A 22,333-nucleotide genomic window follows, 5' to 3' on the forward strand; every position below is an offset into this window, starting at 1 on the left:
TATATCCATGAGTTGCTCCAATGCGTTATGTTTACTATGACGGTTTCATCGCTCAGCCCACATCTTGGACATGCCGTTGGCACTGACACTCCGTGCCTAGATAACTTACCGCGAACAGGTAAAGCGTTCCTGTAGCACCGTCAGGTCAGGGATCTTTGGTGATTATCCAAATACCTCGGCCAGAAAGATTTTAGAACAGGTTGGCAAGTTGGACGCGGATAGAATTCCTCCGCTAGCAGATTCCACACTTTGTCACCCTCCTTTTATCCACATTTCATTTGAAGCAACGAGGCTTAATTCTCTCAACGGCTACTCTCATGGTTAGCCCCTCCCCGATAAACACCCTATCGGGCAAATTTTCTAACGCTTATATACTTTTAAATTTCCAAAAAAGGACAAAATAAAGTCATTACCCAGTAACGGGTAAAGAAAAACAGTTCATAACTAATAAACTTTTTATTTTCAACAATTTTAAAACCGAATTTTCTGCTCCGTAGGGTGAAAATTACTGTTTCACGAAAGACAACAGTTCAGTTCAAAGTAAAATACACAAACATATTTCAATACTAGACAAAAACACGCGGAGCGAACTCACATAACTTTGGTAACAACAAAATCTCGATTTACGACGCAAAAAATGTTCGGCTAGAGGTTTATTGTTTATTACAGGCACAAGGCTGAAACACAGAGGGACACAGACATGCGGCAAAAAAAATGCACGTGGAAAGATGGATGTAAAATGAATTAAATTACAATGAAAATGAGACGGCTACCGCTCCGAGATGAAACCGTGAATTCCCTTTTCCTTTAAAACTTTGCATTTTAAATGACAATTTCCAGCCCCGATCCAAGGCGAAATCGCGTCTTCTCTTTTCGTTTTCATCTTACGATTTTAAAGCAAACGTTTTAAGCAGATGTTCATTCAAAAGTTACAGGATTTACTAGTCGGACGTGTTTTTGCTTCGCTGCGGTTTTTTTTTCATTTTTGGTTGCGTTGCTTTGTGCTGCCTTGCAGCAGTTTTTTAGTTTGACGCCACCATTATTTGGTGAGCGTTGCTTAGATGGAGAAAATGAAGACAGCGACGGGGAGTCGGAATTCCGTCGTCCCAGGCCTGCTGAAACAATGCGAAATGCAGACCCGCAGACAAGTGAACACGCAGACATACAGCTGCAAATAAATATGCCAGAAAAGACACATGATGGTACAGAGTCACAGAAACAAGGAAGAACAGACATACAGATGCAGGAGGTACACAGGAGCGGAATATATTTGATAAAATATCGGTCGACACAAGATATAGAAGGGAAAATGGATCTTTTCTCTTTGAAGGCCAGATTTTCCTAGTTAACTAAAAAATTTGAAACTTCGTATACTGGTAGAACGTGTCAAAAGAAAACATTATTGTAAACAAAATTGAAAACAAAATTGTAATTTGTAACTTAAACGTAGTTTAATTTTTACGAATTTTAACCAATGAAATCCCAACATCTTCGAATATTAACCAATGAAATCCCAACATTGCACATAGTAGTTAATATATAAGCGTACACAAACATACAAACGGACATATACAGACACACACATTCGCACACAAGCAAAAATACACGTTGTGTTTTGCCACTTGCCGCAACAAATTTGCACAGAGGTGGGGTTGGGGTCAATGTTACATCGTTTCGGGGTCGATAAATTAAGTACCAATTACGCACTGGTGTCGAGGATTTTTTCCCAATTCATATCACAGCTTCCGACAAGCTGGGGGCATCCTTTTATGAAAAAATATTTCGCAAATTTTTACAATACGACTCACACTCCACGCGCAAACTCGAGACCGATTTAGGCTTATTATTGTTTTGTTTTTGTTGTTTCTGGCCCTTCAAAACCATGGGAGAAGCCTTTTCGGTAAAAAAAAAAGAAAGAAAATATTCAAAAAATATCGTTAATATTTTTATTGGGCGACGAAATTAATCGATTTAAGAGATATAGCTGTTATTTCTAGCACATGTAGAAGACAGAAGAAGAGGTAAATAATTTGAGCTCGAATGCTGCGATTTCATTGGTTAAAATTCTTAAAATTAAACTACGTTTAAGTTACGAATTACAATTTTGTTTTCAATTTTGTTTACAATAATGTTTTCTTTTGACACGTTCTACCAGTATACGAAGTTTCAAATTGTTTAGTTAACTAGGAAAATCTGGCCTTCAAAAAGAAAAGATCCGGGAAAATAACTGAAATGAAAGATATTGTTAAAGTGGACCTCTCTGAGGGTTACGATGCGGAGACGAGATGGATTTTAATGGAAAGGGATAAGTACAGAGAGTTAAAAGAGGCTTTCCCATTGGATGTAAACCCACTGGGGCCCGAGGTGAATTTCGAACCCAGCGCTCAAGAGATGAACTATGAGGAAATTAAGAACTGTATAAAATGGTAAGTGGAGTTTTATTTTGAAAAGAGCTGTTGAGATTATTTTGAAAATAACTTTTGAAAACTGATATAATTTTGAAAAGAGCTTTTGAAAAATGTTGAAATAATTTTGAAAAGAACTGTTGAAATAATTGAAATAACGTAACCCCACCGGAGCGGGGCTGAGGTAGCCGTTCCATCTTCATTTTATAAGTTCACTATTCCATTCTTTCAAGTGTTGATTGTCCCCACATGTGTGTATTGTCCCATTTATGTTTAGCCCCTTGTGGGTAATAAACAAAATCTGCGGTTCTTTTGTTGATTGAGTTGTTTTGTGCTGCTTTTCAACAGTTTTTGAGTATAACGCCACCATTGTTTGGTGAGCGTTGCTGAGATGGAGAAAATGAAGACATATGCAGCAGCGACGGGGAGTCGGGTTTCCGTCGTCCAGGGCCTGCTGAAGCAATACGAAATGCGCTGGAATGAAGACATGGCTAAGAAATTTGGAAAATATCTGGAGATGATACAGAGAGAGGGGCCCAGCGTAAAGTTGACCCCCATCAGAAGAGGAAAAGGTGAAAATGGAAATTAAGGTGATGGACTATATATAGTTTTCAGGGGGAAATAAAAGAATAGAGAGAGCAACGAAGGAGGATGTGGAGGAGTGTTTCAAGGAATTGAAAGATGTGCCGTTTTTCACAAGAGGCAAGACATACGCGTCTGTAGAGATCACATTTGTATAGGAGGAGGCAGCAAGGAAATACGCTAATAAGATGTTAACTGGAGGAAATTGGATTCTCTTTCCCAATCAGCTGGGTAGACGTCCAGCGAGGATTAGGGTGGGTAGGATCCTGCCGAAAATACAGCCAGAATGGGTAATGGAAGCAATTATTACTGGAAAAAAAGAAGTAAAGGTAGTTATGATAACCAGAACCCAACATATAAATTGTTGGGTGTATGGTTTGAAGGTAGTTTGCACGGCAAGCCAGACAGTATACAATAGCATACCGGAGACAGTGGAATCGCCAAACGAGGACAAGCTGAATATAACATTGGAAGAGAGATTCCAAAGTGCTATGAATGTGGCAAAAGAGGTCACGTTAGAAGGTGCCCAGAAAAAATGGAAAACATAGAAATGGAAACGCAAGAAAGCGTGATAGAGGAGAAGAAACAGATACAGGAAGAGGAAATAGAGAGCTGGTTTTGAGGAAGCTAAGTTAAGGAAGAGAGAACGCCGAGAATTGAACAAGGAAAGAAACATAAAGCAAAGGAGCAATTGGGATCGCTGAGGAAAGAGAGAACGAGCGGAGCATCACAAAGCAAACATACAGACTCACAATCACACAAACAGACGGATTCACAGACACATAAACCCACAGACACACATACACATGGCAACATGGAAGATGACACAGAGTTGCAGATACCTGAAAGTACAGACGCACAGACGCACAGACGCCAGATGCAGACAAATATGCACACAGACATGCTGACACAAAAAATATAGAAAAACAGAGGCAGGATAATACAGAGTTACAAAAACGAAAAAGCACAGACACAGAGACACAATAGGTACGGGGATAAAAACTATATTTGATAATTTTTAAGTCGATGAAGAAAATAGAAAAGCTGAAAGATACTGTTAAATTAAGCCTCTTGGAGGGTTATGACAAAGATGGCAATAAAAAAAGAAGTCTTTAAAATAAATCGCGACCTATCACTTCATCTTCTCCTTTTCGCCCGCATAATGTCTTTTAATTTTGAAATTCTTTTAACTTTTGAGTGTCCTAATTCATTTAAAATCTTGCTTCTGATTGTTTCTGTATGTTTGTGGGTTTGTGAGTCTGTGAATTCGTTTGACTGTAATTCTGTTTCGTCTATGTTTATAGGTTTCCGTAATTCTGAGTTACCTTGTTTCTGCTCGTCTATACTTCAGTGCGTTTGCATGTCTGTGTATTTGTTTGTCTGTGGGTCTGAATGTTTATGTACTTGCAAGTCGTTTACTGGTGATCCTACTGGTAAATCTTCCTCGTTTCGCGTCGTAGGTTAAGTTACCACTTCTATTGCTTTGTACTTCTTCAATTCCACTATCGTTGGTGACTTCCTCCTCTCTCTTTTTCTTGCTTTCACCTCCGCAAAATTTCCGTCTTGTTCTGTTCCTGCTGTTTCTCCACCATTATATTCTCCTGAATACTCTCCTCTACAATTTCCACTGCTGCTCTAGGACATTTCTTTCTCAGGTGCCTTCTTTCACCATATTCGTAACAATTTGGGGGTCTCTCCTCCAAAATTATCGCCAGCTTTTCTTCATTTGGTAGCTCTAAAGTTTCAGGTATTTCGTTGTAATATTTCGAGCTCACTGCACAAATTACCTCTAACCTGTGGCCCCCAACACTTCACTTGTTGGGTTCGGATTATCGTGCCCATCTTCACGGCTTCGCTTTCCTTCTTTATCTCCGAATAAAAAATTGCGGCTATTGGATCTATCCGAGGTGGGATTTTCCCCATCCTAATTCTGACAATTCTTTTGTCCAAACAATTTGACATCAAATTCCATTTTCCTTCCCTGTATCAGCCTGATACAAAGGTTACCACTATAGACGCATATCTATTTCCTCTCGTAAAGAACGCTATGCTGTCTCCTATATGTTCTTCCAAATTTTCTTTTATTTCTTCCTGCGGCGCGTCTTCAATTCTCTTTGTATTCGAAAATGTTCTGAATATAACCGTCTTCTTTTCCATTTTCACTTTTTCCTCCTCTGGCAGGGTCATTTTTATATTTCACCCTTTCTTCTCTACCATACTACTATATTTCTTTATCAGATCTCCATTCCACTTAAACATCTCCTGTTTCAGCACACGTGAGTCTATAGGAGCTCGACCTCCAGTAGCTACTGCATAACTTCTCATTTCTCTCAATTAATCACTACTACCCAACAATGGTGGTTTCGCACAAAAAATTCGGCTAGAGTTTTTCAAAAAGTAAAAAAAACTTGTTCGCTGCCAAATTCCCCTTCGAAATATATAGTTTTCAAAATGACAACTTGTCACTGATCTATAAATTAGAAAATTACTATTTTTAAATCTCACAGCGAGAGATATTCAGCAACAGTACTTTGGAGTAAAGAGTTTTGCCAACATAACATAGCAGTCCTGGTTTAGGACGAATGTTATTCAACAATTATTGTGTGCTGATGAAGGGAAATAACCCGGAAATCGCGATACACAGATATTGTTTTGAGTTGAGTCGGAGTGCTAGATCCCCTTGTTCGAAAATATAAGGATACAGATCGTATCGTATAGCCCGCTGGAGACGTCACCTGGGGCTAAATTGCAGCAACATTCATCCTAAATCAGGACTGCCATGTTATGTTGGCAAAAATCTTTACTTTAACGAATTGTGTTATTTCAAGGCCAACTGGTATAACCTTTATATAAAATGCCTTTTATTAAGTTCTTCATCTAATGAATATGCTTAATGTATTCTAGAAACTACACTAAAATTAGTAGAACCATTCATACTTTCATTAATAATGGCTACGCTCATTCATTTTTGAGAATATCTCAACGAATTCAAAGAGAAAATCCGGAAACAAAGTAATCACATTGTGACCCAAAATATCTATACAAACATTAAAAAGTAAATAGATGAAGTAAATGATAAACTAACCACGATCATTCATTATAAAGCAGCCAACAGTAACATGCTAATTCATGCAAAAGTAATGAGTGAGGTTTAGCGATGTTCATGCCAATATGATAGTTGCCAATTACGAAAAGTAATTGAAGTAATTTCAATTTTGGAAACTTGCCCAAATCTCAATAGACACACTTTTATGCAATTGTGGCATGAGAAATCTTACAAACGCACCATATCTATACATATCACCTAATTAGACAGAAATAGCTTTATTGTTAACACGATATTCGTAAAGGAAGATTACATAACATCAGAAAAAATTGACAAATTAGCCTTATTAAAGTAGAAGTACCTACCGTAAAAATACAACACCAAACATTGCGTACTTAATTCTGGTTATATAATACTAGACAGACATATGGGAATATATATGAGTCTATATATATATATATATATATATATATATATATCGACCCCCGGAATTTTTCTTTATAAATCTAGTACTTATTCTATCGGTCTCTTTTTCCGAACCGCTAGATTACGGGGACATAACCACTCCAACATCGGTTGTCAAGCGATGGCAGGGAGACAAACACACACATACATATACATATGTACATACAATTATGCACACACACACACACACACACACACACACACATATATATATATTTCCGTCTACCGAACTCACTCACAAGGCTTTGGTCGGCTCGAGGCTATAGTAGAAGATATTTGCCCAAAGTTCCACGTAGTGGGACTGTACCCAGAACTATGGGTTGGGAAACAAGCTTCTTACCACACGGTTACGCCTCCGTATATATATATATATATATACATACACACACACACAAACGCAACGTGCCACCCGATCTGAGAATCGAACCCACGATTTAGTGATCGTGAGTGCGACAGTCTAACCACTAGGCCACGTGCTTTCACTAATACATATATATATATATATATATATATATGTATGTATGTATAAATATATGTATGTATAAATATATATCAAATATATATATATTCACTCAGCTGTAGAAATGAGTTGCGACGTCACTGGTGCCAAGCTGTATCGACCTTTGTCTTTCCCTTGGATAACACTGGTGGCGTGGAGAGGGGGGGGGGCTGGTATGCATGGGCGACTGCTGGCCTTCCATAGACAACCTCGCCCGGACTTGTGTCTAGGAGGGTAACTTTCTAGGTGCAATCCCATGGTCTGTGTCGTGACCGAAGGGGGTCTCCGATATATATCATACAGTACGTGCACGCGCACACACACATATACACACACTCACGTACGCAGAACTCATGCGTTATTAATTACGAATAGGTTTAAGTGAATAAATTCTTTCTCTAACTCCAAAACCAAGTACAAGTACAAAGTGCAAGACAGTTTGTAGCCTCTACAGGTAAGTATAAAATTCTCGTGTCTTCTGCTACTAAACCCCGAGTAGTGGCGTACTGCAAAAAATCCACTAGAAAGTTGAGTATATATATATATATATATATATATATATATATATACAGGGTCAGGCAAAATGATCTGACACATTTTTAGGTTAAATAAAAGGCATTGGTTTTCGTTTCTTTTTCAGTTGCTGCCATGAGTTGGACTGGTGAGCATCGCGTTTTCATTGTGGAAACGTTTATCAAAACAAACGATTCTGTAACTGCAACACAAAGAGCGTTCCGTTTGCACTTCAATCTTGGTAGACATGATCCCGTTCCAGCTCGAAACACGATCTTGTTATGGGTTACCAACTTCAGAGCTACTGGATCTGCATTGAAACGAAAATCAACCGGCCGACTAAAGATGCAATTCAAGAAATTAGTGCCATTCCACATGAAATGACCCGCCGAGTTATTGATAACTTTCGTGAACGCCTTCGACAGTGTGTGGAGAATAATGGATCCCATTTGACTGATTTAATTTTTAAAACATAATGAAACAAAATGGCATTATATGTACTTTTCAAAAATAAAAACACTTTTTTGTTTCTTTACTTCATTTGCCTTTTATTTAACCTACAAATGTGTCAGATCATTTTGCCTGACCCTGTGTATATATATATATATATATATATATACATACATACATACATACATACAAGGTGGGGCTGAAAAGTTCCTGGCTTTGGGTGAAAGAAAATACACGAGGATCAGTTAGTTATGATTTCAGTCAACATGTTTCCCTCTCAGATTCACACATTTATTGCAGCGGTCCCTCAGTTTTTCTAAGCCCTGTAAAAGAAGGCTGGGTCTCCAACTAGGCCTTTTGCGCTACCCTTAAAGCCAGGAACCTTTTAGCATACCCTCGTGTGTGCGCATGTATGTATGTGTGTATGTGTATGTATGCATATATAGAGATAGAGAAGGAAGATAGAGAAAGAGAGAGATAAACAAACACAGGCGAAGGGGTGGCTGTGTGGTAAGAGGCTTGCTTCCCAACCACATGGTTCAAGCATGGCCGTAGTCAAATGACTGGGAGAACTAAAAGAATACAAGAATAAAATAATACATATGAGAAATGATGAGCGCTTCAAATATAATGGATAACTATGCTTTTAACGTTGTCGCCGCTATTTTACTACTGCGATGATCCTAAAGATTGGTGAATATCGGCATTTTAAAACAAATATCTTACAAATAAGTGAGAGATAGAACATTGAAAACCAGAGTATACAGCTAATACGTTGTTGCCGATTTAGTTTAAGTTCGTATCTTCATAATTCCACATTTTTCATTCGATTCCTGTTGGGTACTGCTTTCATATGAAATATATTGTAGCTACTTTTGTACTTAGTGAGTAAGAATGTTTACCCAGTGTTCAGATGATTAAGTAAGGCACTCTTCATACATAGCTTTACCACTATTTTATGTAATGCTTTTTCAGCCAGTCATGCATTAACTCATCAAACTATACATCATGTTACTCACCTGCATTTCTATTTTGTGTTCTGTCTTTTCGCTTGGAAAAACCTTTGAACATGTAAGCACTACATAAGCCGCTGCGATGTTCCTGTTGGACAGGTAAAAATGTATGATACAGTCATTATCCATCAAAAGATCAATCGAGACAGCTTTAACCCTAATTCTCCGGGTCTAATGTCTGTTATTAATGGGTGTGATTTATAGCTTCACCTGGTTGCAGGATGTTGTGTAACATTTTGCTGTGAGTGGTTGCTGCACTTCACAAATTCAGCCCCCAACTCCGTAAAACAGGTCCTCAAATGTATTCAACAAGGATTTCACCTGCCTTGAAATACTGCTTCAGGTCTTTGGCAAACAAAATCAGTCATTTCGAATTGGATGTTCAAGATTTCATGTATCGCCTCTTTGTAGAATGTAAAGACATTTTGTTGTCAAAGTCAACGTAAGATTTTATTTTTGCGCTGTTCTTTACCATTTCAATTTGCGCGTTAATATTATAACATGAGGATTCTGCTGAAGACAACATTTTTGCTATTGAACTTTTAAAGCAAATAGTTCGTTCAGAAAAATACATCTGAGACATATGACAGCCTCCAGTGATTATTCGTTCAAGTAAATTTCAATGTTTCATGCTTTGCAATGTGAGATAACTGACATATTGACAATCCCCTTGACGTATATAGATTTAGGCAATGTAATTTCCTTCAATCAACTATCAACATTTAATTAACCAGAACAGTTTGTGACTGTATCCCTGTTGTGCTCTTGTTACGTAATTTAATTTGTAAGATGTAAAATGATTCTTTCAAACTTCATATTGAAAATATTTGACAATTTCTATTTCTCTCTCTTTTTTATAGATACTTCATTTCTTCACACTGACACTAACTTTATATAAACTCTTTTATTTTGATATGATCTAGTGTATTTAATAACCATGGATCGACTGGCTCGAAATAGGTATATTAAAAATACTCGTTTAGCGACCATGCGAGATCTGAAAGATACAAGTTTACTCTGGTGGAATTTTAATTCAGAAACCCTACATTTACATCAATGAGGAGCTCTACATGGCAATGGGACGCTAACCGAATGATAATATTTATTTTAAAGGATAATATTGATTTTAAAAATTGGCATTTACTTCGCAGCTTCATCAAAACCGACTTTTCAAACCGGTTTTGTGGAACATTGAGAGGTACTGTTTTTTTTTTCCTATATATCATGCGCCGAGTTCTTTGATTGATTTCATATATTCAAAAACTTCTTTATACATAAGAAATACTTTATAAAGACAAAGATATCCGAAGTCATGAAAAAGTAGCAATTGAAGTTCTAATACATTCATATGTAACTAATAAAAATAACTAATTAAATTAAACCTGGAATATTCATGATATCTGTTTGATCTCTTTAAGTCAGAGTAATTAAAATTTGATCATTCCTACAGGTTGGAAATTTAGCTGACAAGTGCTTTGACAGTACAGTTCACATCGTGGAAACTGTACTGAAGCTTGGAAGTAGATTATATTCTTGGTTTTTCTGGCAAAAAGAAAAACTATAATTACCAAGAGCAGGGATAGTAAATAAAATTGGTTGTCTGTGCATCGTATTATATATAATGATTTACAGCAATGAATATTCGGGTTTATTTGCGAATTCATTTTATATTGATTTATCAATGCACAGAAATATGCATATTTTTGTGCACGAAGTATTTTTATATTCACAACGTAAACCAGATTATATTCTGCTAGTAATGTAAAACATTCCAATTTATATATTTATTTTTAGATTACATATGATATAATTGATACATTTTTTTTATATAAAATAGCACATAAAATATTGCTAAATCACGATTTCTGTGTCTGACGTACAAAAGCTACACAAAACATAAGTACAAAATAAATTGTAATATATCACGTGACTTACATTATTCTAAAACATTTCTGAAAATATATAGCATTATATCAATATCAGTCCTTTTTACTTCACCTTTCAGATTTATTTGAGAATATTTTTCTGTAAATCCCAAACAACAAATGGGAATCAAATTATTTCCTCGATATGTTCGCATATGGACGCATACATTCATACATTTGTGTACATATGTACTCACATGTATATAATATATAAATTGTGTGTGTGTGTGTATGTATGTATGTATGTATGTATGTATGCATGCATGCCATATATGTGTTCGTGTACACACACGCACACGCACACGCACACGCACACACGCACGCACACACACACACACACACACCACACACACACACACACACACACACACACGTGTCTGTTCGCCTGTTTATATGTATGTATCATGATACTGCTTGCAGCGATAGTAATAAGTTTGATACACTTTACAATAAACCACCGGGTCAGTACAAAGAGTAATTTCAATTAAATGTATACATACATATATATACACACGCACTAACACATACATACATGTGTGTGTGCGTATGTATGTACATACGCAGACAATTAAATATATGTGAGTATAGACAGAAAAATTGATAGATAGATTGAGAGATTAATAGATACAGAGATAGATGGACAGGCACATATGGAGATAGATAGGTTAATAGAGAGATACACACACATTCATACATACATACATAAATACATGCATACATACATATCTACATATGTAAATGAATATGTGTGTATAAATGACTGACTGGATGGATGGATGGATGGATGGATGGATGAGTGGGCGGACGGACGGATAAGTGTGGTGATGAAGCTCACTACATAACTATGCTTCGAGATCCAATCATATAGGACAGTGACAAGAGCAATATACTTATTACTATAGCCTCTAGCTGACCAACCCTTTGTTAGCGAAATTCACTCCACAGCAGCTATTCTGGTGCACTTACAAATGCATAGACCAAGGATTAAAGTTAGTAAAGGAAGTATAATTACCTAGAATGTGAGTAATAACTAGAATTGGTTTTCTGCATATTATACTCTATTATTATACAATGATTTGCAATAATACAATGCGAAGTTTGTCTGCGGTAAAATTTGTACCAGTTCACTATAAATGCATAGAATTATGCATATTTTTGCGCATGGTATGTATTTATATACACAAACTTAATATCATTATACTTTGCAATTGATATTAGATATTCAAATAATTTCTAAGTTTTCATATCATAAATGGTATGCATTTTCATAAAACTATTTGAATTCTTATTACTTAGAAGAGTTTAGTTCTTAACAAAGATACGACTCCATTTCTTGGACAATAGTGATTATGTTAAAAGTTCAACTTTATGAAAAGGTTGCATATATTTGCTGTTCCACTTATTGACTATATTTGTAAAGTTGGTCTTAGCTGATCATTTTCTTTACCCGAAGATCCTAATTTGCCCAGATGGTCACTAAAGCATTTAGTAACATTTAAGTATGCCAATAATTATAGATATAGACGTGATACTTAAAATCAATGTAGCGAATCTGAAGGTTTTAAAGCAGTCGTTCATATACATACATACATTTATATCTATATATATATAAAATACAAAATGGGTCAATAACGCAAAGCATCTTACAACTAGGTGATACAAAAAAGGGACAATAAAATATCCATATATATATATATATATATATATATTTAGCAACCTACGTATACTTTGTTCTCTTATATATATATATATATATATATATATATATTATATATATATATATATATATATATATATATATATATTCGGATCACTAATGTTGGATGAGATTTAGTCCACTGTCCCAAATAACTGTAAGGTCTGTTACGTTTGCACTATACAATCATTAACAGGAGCATTGGCAGTAACTATCCCAGAACAGTTTTTCATATGGGGAAATAGTATATTGTTTTATAGACAACATCATATAACAGTACGAGGTTGAAACTTGATAAACATGTTTCGATAGCTGCTGAGGATATATAGGTAATGTCTTCCATAGAAGTGTGACAAAAGCGAACTTTGTTTTCACTTTGTTTTCGAACTTTGTTTTCACTTATGTTGCTTGTTTGTGTGAACGTAAGCATGTATATATATTTATATAATATACATATTCAGATATATGTTTGTGAGTGCTGTATGTGTGTGTGTGTGTGTGTGTGTAGTTAATCCAAACATGAACAAAGAGAAATCATAGCGCGAGGACGTGGAACAAGTATAGTGTTATTGTACGCTCAGGAAAAGAAAGAAAGAAAGGAGGATTTAACGTTTCGAGCTGAGCTCTTCATCAGAATCACAGGAAAAGGAAGGGTCCAAGGAAGGTAAGACGGAGAAAGAAAATCGCCAACGATACACATGTGGTCACATATTATATATATACACACTCGTATATATATATATATATATATACATACAAACGAGGGGGTGCTAAAAAGCTCCTGGCTTTGGGTAAAAGAAAATACAGGAGAATCACTTAATTATGAATTTATTCAGCATATTCCCAACTCAGATTCAAACACTTATTGCAGCATGCAGCAGTCCTTCAATTTTTCTAAGCCTTTGAACAATGACTCGGAAGTTTTGGCATCCAACTAGGTCATTCGCGACACCCTTAAAGTCAGGAACTTTTCAGCACCCCCTCGTAAATACATATACAAAATACAGCAACTAATCGTAATTCTACACATTTTGTACATGTTCTAGTTTTTTGCCTTTTTAACAAATATAGAAAGCTCTTACGTGTGGAAATAACCAAACGTAATGACTGCATTTTGATCAGTAAGTAGCAGAAAGCTAGCACACAATAATAAAGAAGACTTAGGAGAAAATGATACCTTGTTTTATAGGATCTCTTATGCTATCATACTTCAAACATATAACGGGGTGGGTAGCTCAGTGGAATGTAGTTTACTGATTTTATTCGTTTGAATCGTATTTTTATTGACAGTAAAGAATTTACAAACATTAAAAGTTTAAGTAAGATTTTGTGTACGGATACATTTGTAACCTGTCAGATAACAGTTTAGTTAATACATTTCTATGAGCACTTTTGCTGGCCCATTAACATAATACGAATTTGTATTAACAACCACACTTATGACGTGTTAATAGATAGAAACACAGACGCATGCACGCACAGATATTTTTGAATGCATGTATAGACGTAATTTTTTTTACTATAGGCAGAAGGACTGAAATTTGGGGAGGGGGAACCCAGTGCTCAACTGGTATTTTTTTACCTTTCTCGCTTTCGAGGAAAGGTCAAGTCGATTTTGGTGGTATTTCTTAACCGGGGTGCTTAAAATTATGCCAGCTCGCCGTCTCATTGGGCTATTAATAATGATAAAAACGTATATATATATACATCTACATGTAGCATAGCTATGCATGTATTTATTTATACTTACATACTTTCACTCACACACGCACATACATTCATAAATCCAGAGGAGGACTAAACATATCTGCAATTCTTATAGTTATATCATACTCAACAAGAAATTGTAATTTTAACCTCTTCATCTATAACCCATAAGAATTATACTGAAATATACACGCTAACAGAAACTTCCCTGAAGACTTTCTAACTCATAAATCATAAATCCTTCTATATTTTACCTTGTCAGTCAAACTAGTGTCACTACTAAAATAAAAAAGGAAAAAAGAAAAAGCAAGCATTATACTCTACGAATCTAGATTTGCAAAACATCTTGTGTTCATTTCCTTGCCATCTAAGCAACAATTTCCTTTCTGCTCTGATGCCTTCAAAGACTGAGATTCACAAACACATCTTACAAACAATCTTTCTGATTGAAATTCCAATCCTTTATTTTCTCCAGATTGAGTTTTACTCCAGCTTTTCTTGACGCTGGATTTGTGAAAGTTAATCTCCGTTTCTTTCTGCCGGAAATTCCTACATGATTTTGTTACATAGAATCGTTCAGCCTTCGGATGATAAATAGTTCATTAAAAAGGAGGCGTTCTTTAAACTAATAAATGTGAGCCTCTTTTTACATACTTCAAAATGAGCCAAAAGGCAGCAAATCAAAGATTTTGGAATGCTGCCGGCAGCCCTCCACAAAAGGAACAAGGAAGCACGATAAAATATGGTGTATGGAGGATAATTTCCAAAATGTGGGTTTTGCGGTGAAATGTGTGAATGCGCGAATAGATAACAAATGCTGGAAATTCCCGCATATGCGGTAAGATTGATAAGTGTCTGTGTTTCTGTATGAATGTTTGAGTGTGTGTATGCATGTGTGTGTGTGCGTTTACATGCATCCGTGTGCAGTTTGTCTCTATTACAGTAGTATATAAAGAAATAGGTAGGTAGGTAGGAAGGTATGTAGTTGAGAAATGAGAGAAATCAACGAGGAAATCTAACATTTTTCACACATGTAAGATCTAAATCTTACGTTATCTGATTGGATTCCCCATTTAGTGAGCTACTTACAAGACCTATACACATCGTGGTGCTTTATTTGGAAGTGATATAAGAGGAAAATGGCTACCCAAATGATCTATTAGAGACAGAAATGCTCTATTGATTGTACAGAAAGGATTGTTGTATGTTTATTAGCTTTCATATAAACATGGAGAAGAGATGTCAAGATAGGAATCAGATGACTTGATAATGTACTTACTTTATTGTTTCAAAAGAAACTTCTCTAACATCGCGGCTCAGCTTCTATTTATATTCCTGTTCTGAAGTAATTTACACTAACTCACATAGACATGCATCGATACATGCACATACCAATACAAACATACACAGACACGTATATATCTCTATATATTTGTATGTATGTACGTATGTATGTATTCATGTACATATGTATATGAATCTACATGTGTGCGTATATATATATATATATATATATATATATATATATATATATATATATATATATATATATACATACACACACACACATGTGAATCTATATGTACATATATGTATACATATATGCACACATACACAAGAGGCTTGCGCAGGCACACACACTCACACACACACACATATATGTCCACACAGATATAACCGTGATAACGAACTTACATGTTTACGTACGTTGTTGTATATGCATATAGACACATGCACACACATGCACATGTAGTCGATAGTGTAAAGACAAATTCGTTACATTAATGTGTGACAACAGAGTCATCCACCTATCAGTTTAATCTTTATAAGTTTTGTTTGGGAGGTTATAAGTGCAGCAAGTACCCAGGAACTTAAACTTTTAATGTTTATTAATTCTTTAACTGTTCAATAAAAACATAAGTCACGAATAAACTCGGTAGACTGTATTTGAATTGGCAGCCATCCTAGTTACATGTTTGAAGTATCATAGCATGAAAGATCCTATAAAACAAGACATGATGCCTTAAATTCTTTTCGCTCGGTATACGAGCATTGCAATTGGTTATTCCCATATGTGTTCTCCATTTATGACTGGGATAAAAAGACAACCAATTAACAGGCGAAGGAATGGCTGTGTGGTAAGTAGCTTGCTTGCCAACCACATGGTTCCGGGTTCAGTCCCACTGCGTTGCACCTTGGACAAGTGTCTTCTACTATAGCCTCGGGCCGACCAAAGCCTTGTGAGTGGATTTAGTAGACGGAAACTGAAAGAAGCTCGTCGTATATATGTATATGTGTGTGTGTTTGTGTGTCTGTGTTGTCCCACCAACATCGCTTGACAACCGATGCTGGTGTGTTTATGTCCCCGTAACTTAGCGGTTCGGCAAAAGAAACCGATAGAATAAGCACTTCTTACAAAGAATAAGTCCTGGGGTTGATTTGTTCGACTAAAAGGCGGTTCTCCAGCATGGCCGCAGTCAAATGACTGGAACAAATAAAAGAGTATAAAAGAATAAAAGAATATATACAATACGCGCGCGCGCACACACACACATACTCACACACACACATATATGTGCGATTATACGTAACAAATGTATTTTAAATAGGCACACCGTAACTCAACATGGCTCATAGGTGCAGTAGTTGTAATATAGTTAAGAAGCTTGCCTCACAGCCATGTGGTTTCAGGTTCAGTCCTACTGTTCAGCAACTTGCTCGCGTGTCTTCTACTATAGCTCCGGGTTGACATAAGCCTTATGAATGGGTTTGATAGACAGAAACTGAAAGAAGCCGGTCATGTATATGTGTGTGCGTTTGTGTGTGTGTGTGTGTGAGAGAGAGAGAGAGAGAGAGAGAGAGAGCGCACGCGCGAACTTTAGGTAAGTTATAATATGTTCGTGACATATTTCAACTTCTAAAGGCAAATTCGCTGCAGTTACCGTGACCCAAATAGAAAAAGAATGCTCTCCTAAGGTAAAAAAATGTAAAAACACTATTTCGACCCAGTGTTGCCCTCTATCGGATTCCTAGACGGGTATTTCTGCATCGCTATTTAAAATATCATTTTTTTACTTATGCTTAAACACAGCATGAAGCTGAAGGCACAAGCGTGACTGTGTGATAAGAAACTTGCTTTCCAACCACATGGATCCAGGTCCAGTCTCATTGCGTGACACCTCGGGCAAGTGTCTTTTTCTATAGCTTCGTGCTGACCAATGTCTTGTGAGAGTATTTGAGTAGACGGAAACTGAAATAAGCCCGTCATGTATATATATGAATGTGTGTGTGTGTGTGTGCGCGCGCGCCATTGTGTCTGTGTTTGTTCCCCAACATCGCTTGACAACCGAAATTGGTGTGCGTTTGTCCCTGCCGAACTTCAGTGTCACGGCTATTCATTGGAAAGCGACCATCTGAGATTTGCCGCCAATGTGTGGTCACGGACTGGAGGCTTCCATCTTTCCAGGCCTGCCTCCAGTGCCCACGATACCATCGACATTGAGCTTTTTGAGACAGATTAGAAAGACGAAGCCATTGTTTGAGATGATCGTGGCTGCACGACGACCACGCACACGCACTTGGCCTGGGAATTCTCCACTGCGGCTCAAGAATTGAGATGTGCAGTCTTGATGAGGCTAGTTGCAGCGAGCTGCCTGAGTCTATCCGCTTTTGTTACGCCTGCCCGCAAGGCGTTGTCCTCTTCCGACGGTGTCAGTCCTTAGGGGCTTGAGATAGACCTCCTCCGCTTGCTCCGTCGCTGGGGTCTTGATGGTGTTTGAGACTTCATCCTCGACCTTGCCGCCATGGGTGGCCCTACCGGGAGTCTAAGACTCCAGACGGTATCGCTCTCAGAATGATTGGAATACACAAGCTCTTCCACCACGACAAGGGACGACCATAGGAATAGACACACACATTTATGTATATAGACAGATATACAATTAGATAGATAGGTAGTGGTTCTCAAACTTTCCAAAATATTTTTTCGATGATTCGTGGTCCCCTATAAAATGCAGGATAATCAACATGGAAAAAATGACACACCTTCGTGTACTGTAATTTCATGACTGCTCATACAACCGCACTGCCTATAGACCCGCAATCCTTAAAACCACAACTTAATCCAGGCAATGTCCAATTGGGATACAATAAATGGACATGAAAACATGGGGAATCAGTTGATCAATTGGGTACAAAGCAAATGAGAAGCGAAAAATACCAACAGTATATATACGATCAACCAATGCGTTATACCCGCATATTTTCCATTTGTGATTAGCAAATAAGTGCGTAGACGTGGCGTGGGTTTTGGGGGCCAATGACAAAAAAAGAATGATAGCATGCGAAAAATTGAAAGTGTTGAAATTTTTTAACTGTCTCAAGCCACCCCCGTTTTCCCGATACTTCAGCGACCCTTCGCAGTGTGCCTTAGATCTGTTCGTGGTCCCCTAGGGGACCGCGGCCCCAGTTTGAAAACCACTTGATAGATAAATAGATAGCTAGCTAACTAGATAGATAGATGGATAGATATGTTTCTTTATTAACCACACAGGGCTGCACACAGACGGAACAGATTACAAAGTAGAGCTTTTCTTTTGGGGGGAAAAAAGGTGGGGTAGGTTTTCGATCAAAAGGGATCGTAATAGGGAAAGAAGAAAAAAGAAAAAAAGGAAAAGAAACAAAAGAAAAAAACGATCAATAGGGATCGTGTATCACAGTGTCATGATGTAAGGTGTAAAGGGGGAAGCAGGTAAGGTTTATCCATGGGAAGAAAAGCCTACGGAAAAGACCACGGTAACCTCTGTCAATAGATAGATAAATTGATAGATAGATACGTCTATGGCACCTACACGCATATTTTCAAACATTATACAAGCAAACAAACAAGATAATGTAAATCATCTGAGCTATATTAGTTTGAGATTTACAGAAGAATATCTCCCAATACGTTTGAAAGCTGAAGTAAAAAGAACTAATGTTGGTTGATATTTCGCCAGAAAAGGTCATAAAATTGTAGAGCAATTTAAATCACGTGTTGTACGTTGTGTGTGTGTGTGTTTGTGTACAGGTATACCTCTATCATATGGAAAGGACCTAGATAGAATATGCCATTCCAAATCAAATTCCGGTTCTGATGTCTTTTTTTTACATAGGTAGTTATTCATCTCACTTGTCCAAAAGAATATCTAACCACTACTCTACATTTAGGCAACAAAACTGGGCTTAGTAAATTAATTTGGTCTCTAAAGGAACATAATAAACAATTTGATTTGGTCCTTTCCATATGATAAAGGTAAATCTTCTTGTCAGCTCTGTATCGACGAACTCTGTCCCATCCTGTTCTCAGAGAATTCTCTTGTAAACAAGTTTAAAGAACGCGTTTATCGTTGCAAACATTGGCAGAAACATACTTTTAGTTCCTATATGCAATTTCTACCAACCTATAAAATTCGCCTTTAACTGTCTTCTTACATTTCATTTCCACTAAACATATCTATTTCCACGCCTTTAAACTTGATATCCATTCATCCAACGCACTACATTTCTCCACTCTTGATTTTCTATTTTCTTTCTTTCTCCTACTTCTCTTTCTCTAAATTGCATTTGAGGTTAAATCTATTAACGTTTTTCTTTAAAAAAAATAACTTGCCAGCGTTCCCTTCATCATATACGCAGTCATAACATTCGATTAAAATGGCTTACTGATGTTGTTTCTCTTTTTTTCCTGATGAGAAGATCACTTTGTTTTGCATCATTTTATTCCCTCTGGAATAATAACAATGTTTTCTTCGAAACATATCGGAAGTATAAAGATTTGAATAACACCTGCGTTTAACTCTATTTCTTTATTTATCTGTTATACAAAAACATTTTACTAGACTCTGGAATTTCTACCTTTTAAGTAGGCTGTTACATCCTTGGTACTTATGCGAATTTTTTGCTACTCTGGTAACTATTTATTTTTCCCGTGTTATTTGTACACATTGAAAAAATACATACATTTAAATATATATTTATGTATGTATGTGTATGTAGGTATATATATATTTTTTCATGTCTATAAGTATGTATATATGTATTTATGTATGTGCGCATGTGTATATTTGTGTGTGTGTGTATCTCAATAAACTACTTTTTAAGTACAATGCACAATATGTCTTTAGATAGCAATAATAAATATATTGGAAGTAAAAATGAAAAGGTGTATATCAAGTTAGAGAAAGGTTTGAAAGGTTCGCATTTGAATGCGGTAATCTCATAAAACAGAAAGATTTTAGTATGTACAAAAATAACTTCGATTCATAGTCAATAAATCGGCTAACAATCGATTATCGATACAATCGAGCGATGGAATTATAGTCTAACGCTTGATTTAAAAATTCAACAATGGATATCTACTTGAAAATATGGAAAACGAAGGATTTAATGGCGTTTGAGGATGATGTAGATATTTTAGTTTTCTATACGTTACAGAAGTTATAATTTTATAAAACCAACCAGCTGTAAAACATTTATAGTTTTGGGGCTCATATTTAATCACTTTCACGATATATATTTTCATAATGGCTTTATAACAATCATCTAGATGGCTTATTGTCCTGGAAAGCTACTTTATAACTTTGTTCTGACTACATTAAACGTGTTCCGTTCTTTTAAACCATGTGCGACACGTAGCATATATTCAATGCAAATAAGCCACATTTAGGAATAATTGAAAAATTTTAAAACAAGCACAATATCGAAATTTCTGTTGTCTAGGAAGGGAATCGATTAAATTGTTCCCAGTAATAAACTAGTACTAATCTTTTATCCACATCGTCATATTTTGGTTGGGTCAAAACTCCTCCACGACTTTAACTCACTTCTATTTCAGGTCCTGGTATCAGGTAGTCTGAAAATTACTCATAAGGATCTCTATTGTTGACCGAGTAAAGAAAAACATCCATGTCATCTAGGCAACTACAGTATAGATGTTTGTAGACTAGTAGTCTATCATTCAAGCGTTCAATGCAACATGCTACCATCTCCTCAGTTGTTCTTCGTGCTCCTCGTTCTGAATATCTATTGGCTCATCGTTTACTATTCGAAGAAATAAACATATGACGTCTCTATTTTGTTTTCCAATCGTTGTTTCGTTCTTGCCTTCCGGAAGAGTTTCCGCTTACTCCCTGTCATAATGATAGAGTACTGGTTGAAGAGAACTCTACAAAGAGGCACTGTAGACAAGATGGGTTTTTCATGAGTCTCTGGAGCTGCGACTGGTGGTACTCTAGAAGCACTGGTTCCTCGATCCTGCGGTCTCTTCCACTGCTGTTCTTCTTCGCTTTCTTTTGCTGATTGCCCAGCTCAAGTTCCTCAAGTTCAGCAAACTCCTAAGTGAGTCTTAGTGTCACAGAGCTGTTTGCCTTGCACCAAAAATCAGATCGCTTTTTTTTCTTCCATCATAGTGGCTATAGCAAGAAAATAGACTAGTTGTCTTTAGGTTCATGTAGACCCTACCTGGTTAGGTGTTATTTCAGGAGACTTCAGTGCTCACCACTCTACCATACGTGGCACGATTAACTAAGGTTAAACCTCGATGTCTATGCTTCTCACTATGATGCTTGTGTGCCCTATCCCACTATAGATTGCAGCACCAGATTGTTAGGTGTATAACACTCCAACTAGCCTGTCCTCTCCCCTCGGCTGTGATCTAAGAAATTTAGATACACATTTTCATATGTATTTTTCTCTGGTCGAAGGAAACGAAATAACAATCTTCCTAACACCAGTTTGGTAAAATCCCAGCGGCTTTGTTTGTGGGCATATGAAAAGTCCCTGCCTATTTATATAAACAGAGAGGTTATTTTGTTACTTCTTTTCGTTTATAATCCTCGGATAGAAAACTCTGTCTCTCATAACATATCACTACCATATTATTCTTTCTTTCCATATGCTCAGCAATTGTTTTTGATACGACATTTGTCGAAGAAAAAGATGTTATCAAATACGACTTTATGAAGCAATAATTCAGAAAAAATTCGTCCTACAA

General features: G+C 36.6%; 1 long non-coding RNA gene across 1 annotated transcript; it reads left to right on the forward strand.

Annotated features, from left to right (window-relative positions):
- Positions 1–937: 937 nt before the first annotated feature.
- Positions 938–2,916, forward strand: LOC118762506. The gene is made up of 2 exons (XR_004998262.1): positions 938–988; positions 2,762–2,916. It is a non-coding gene; the product is annotated as an uncharacterized LOC118762506 (long non-coding RNA).
- Positions 2,917–22,333: the final 19,417 nt, after the last annotated feature.

Source organism: Octopus sinensis, linkage group LG3, assembly GCF_006345805.1.
Source record: "Octopus sinensis linkage group LG3, ASM634580v1, whole genome shotgun sequence".
NCBI lineage: Eukaryota > Metazoa > Mollusca > Cephalopoda > Octopoda > Octopodidae > Octopus > Octopus sinensis.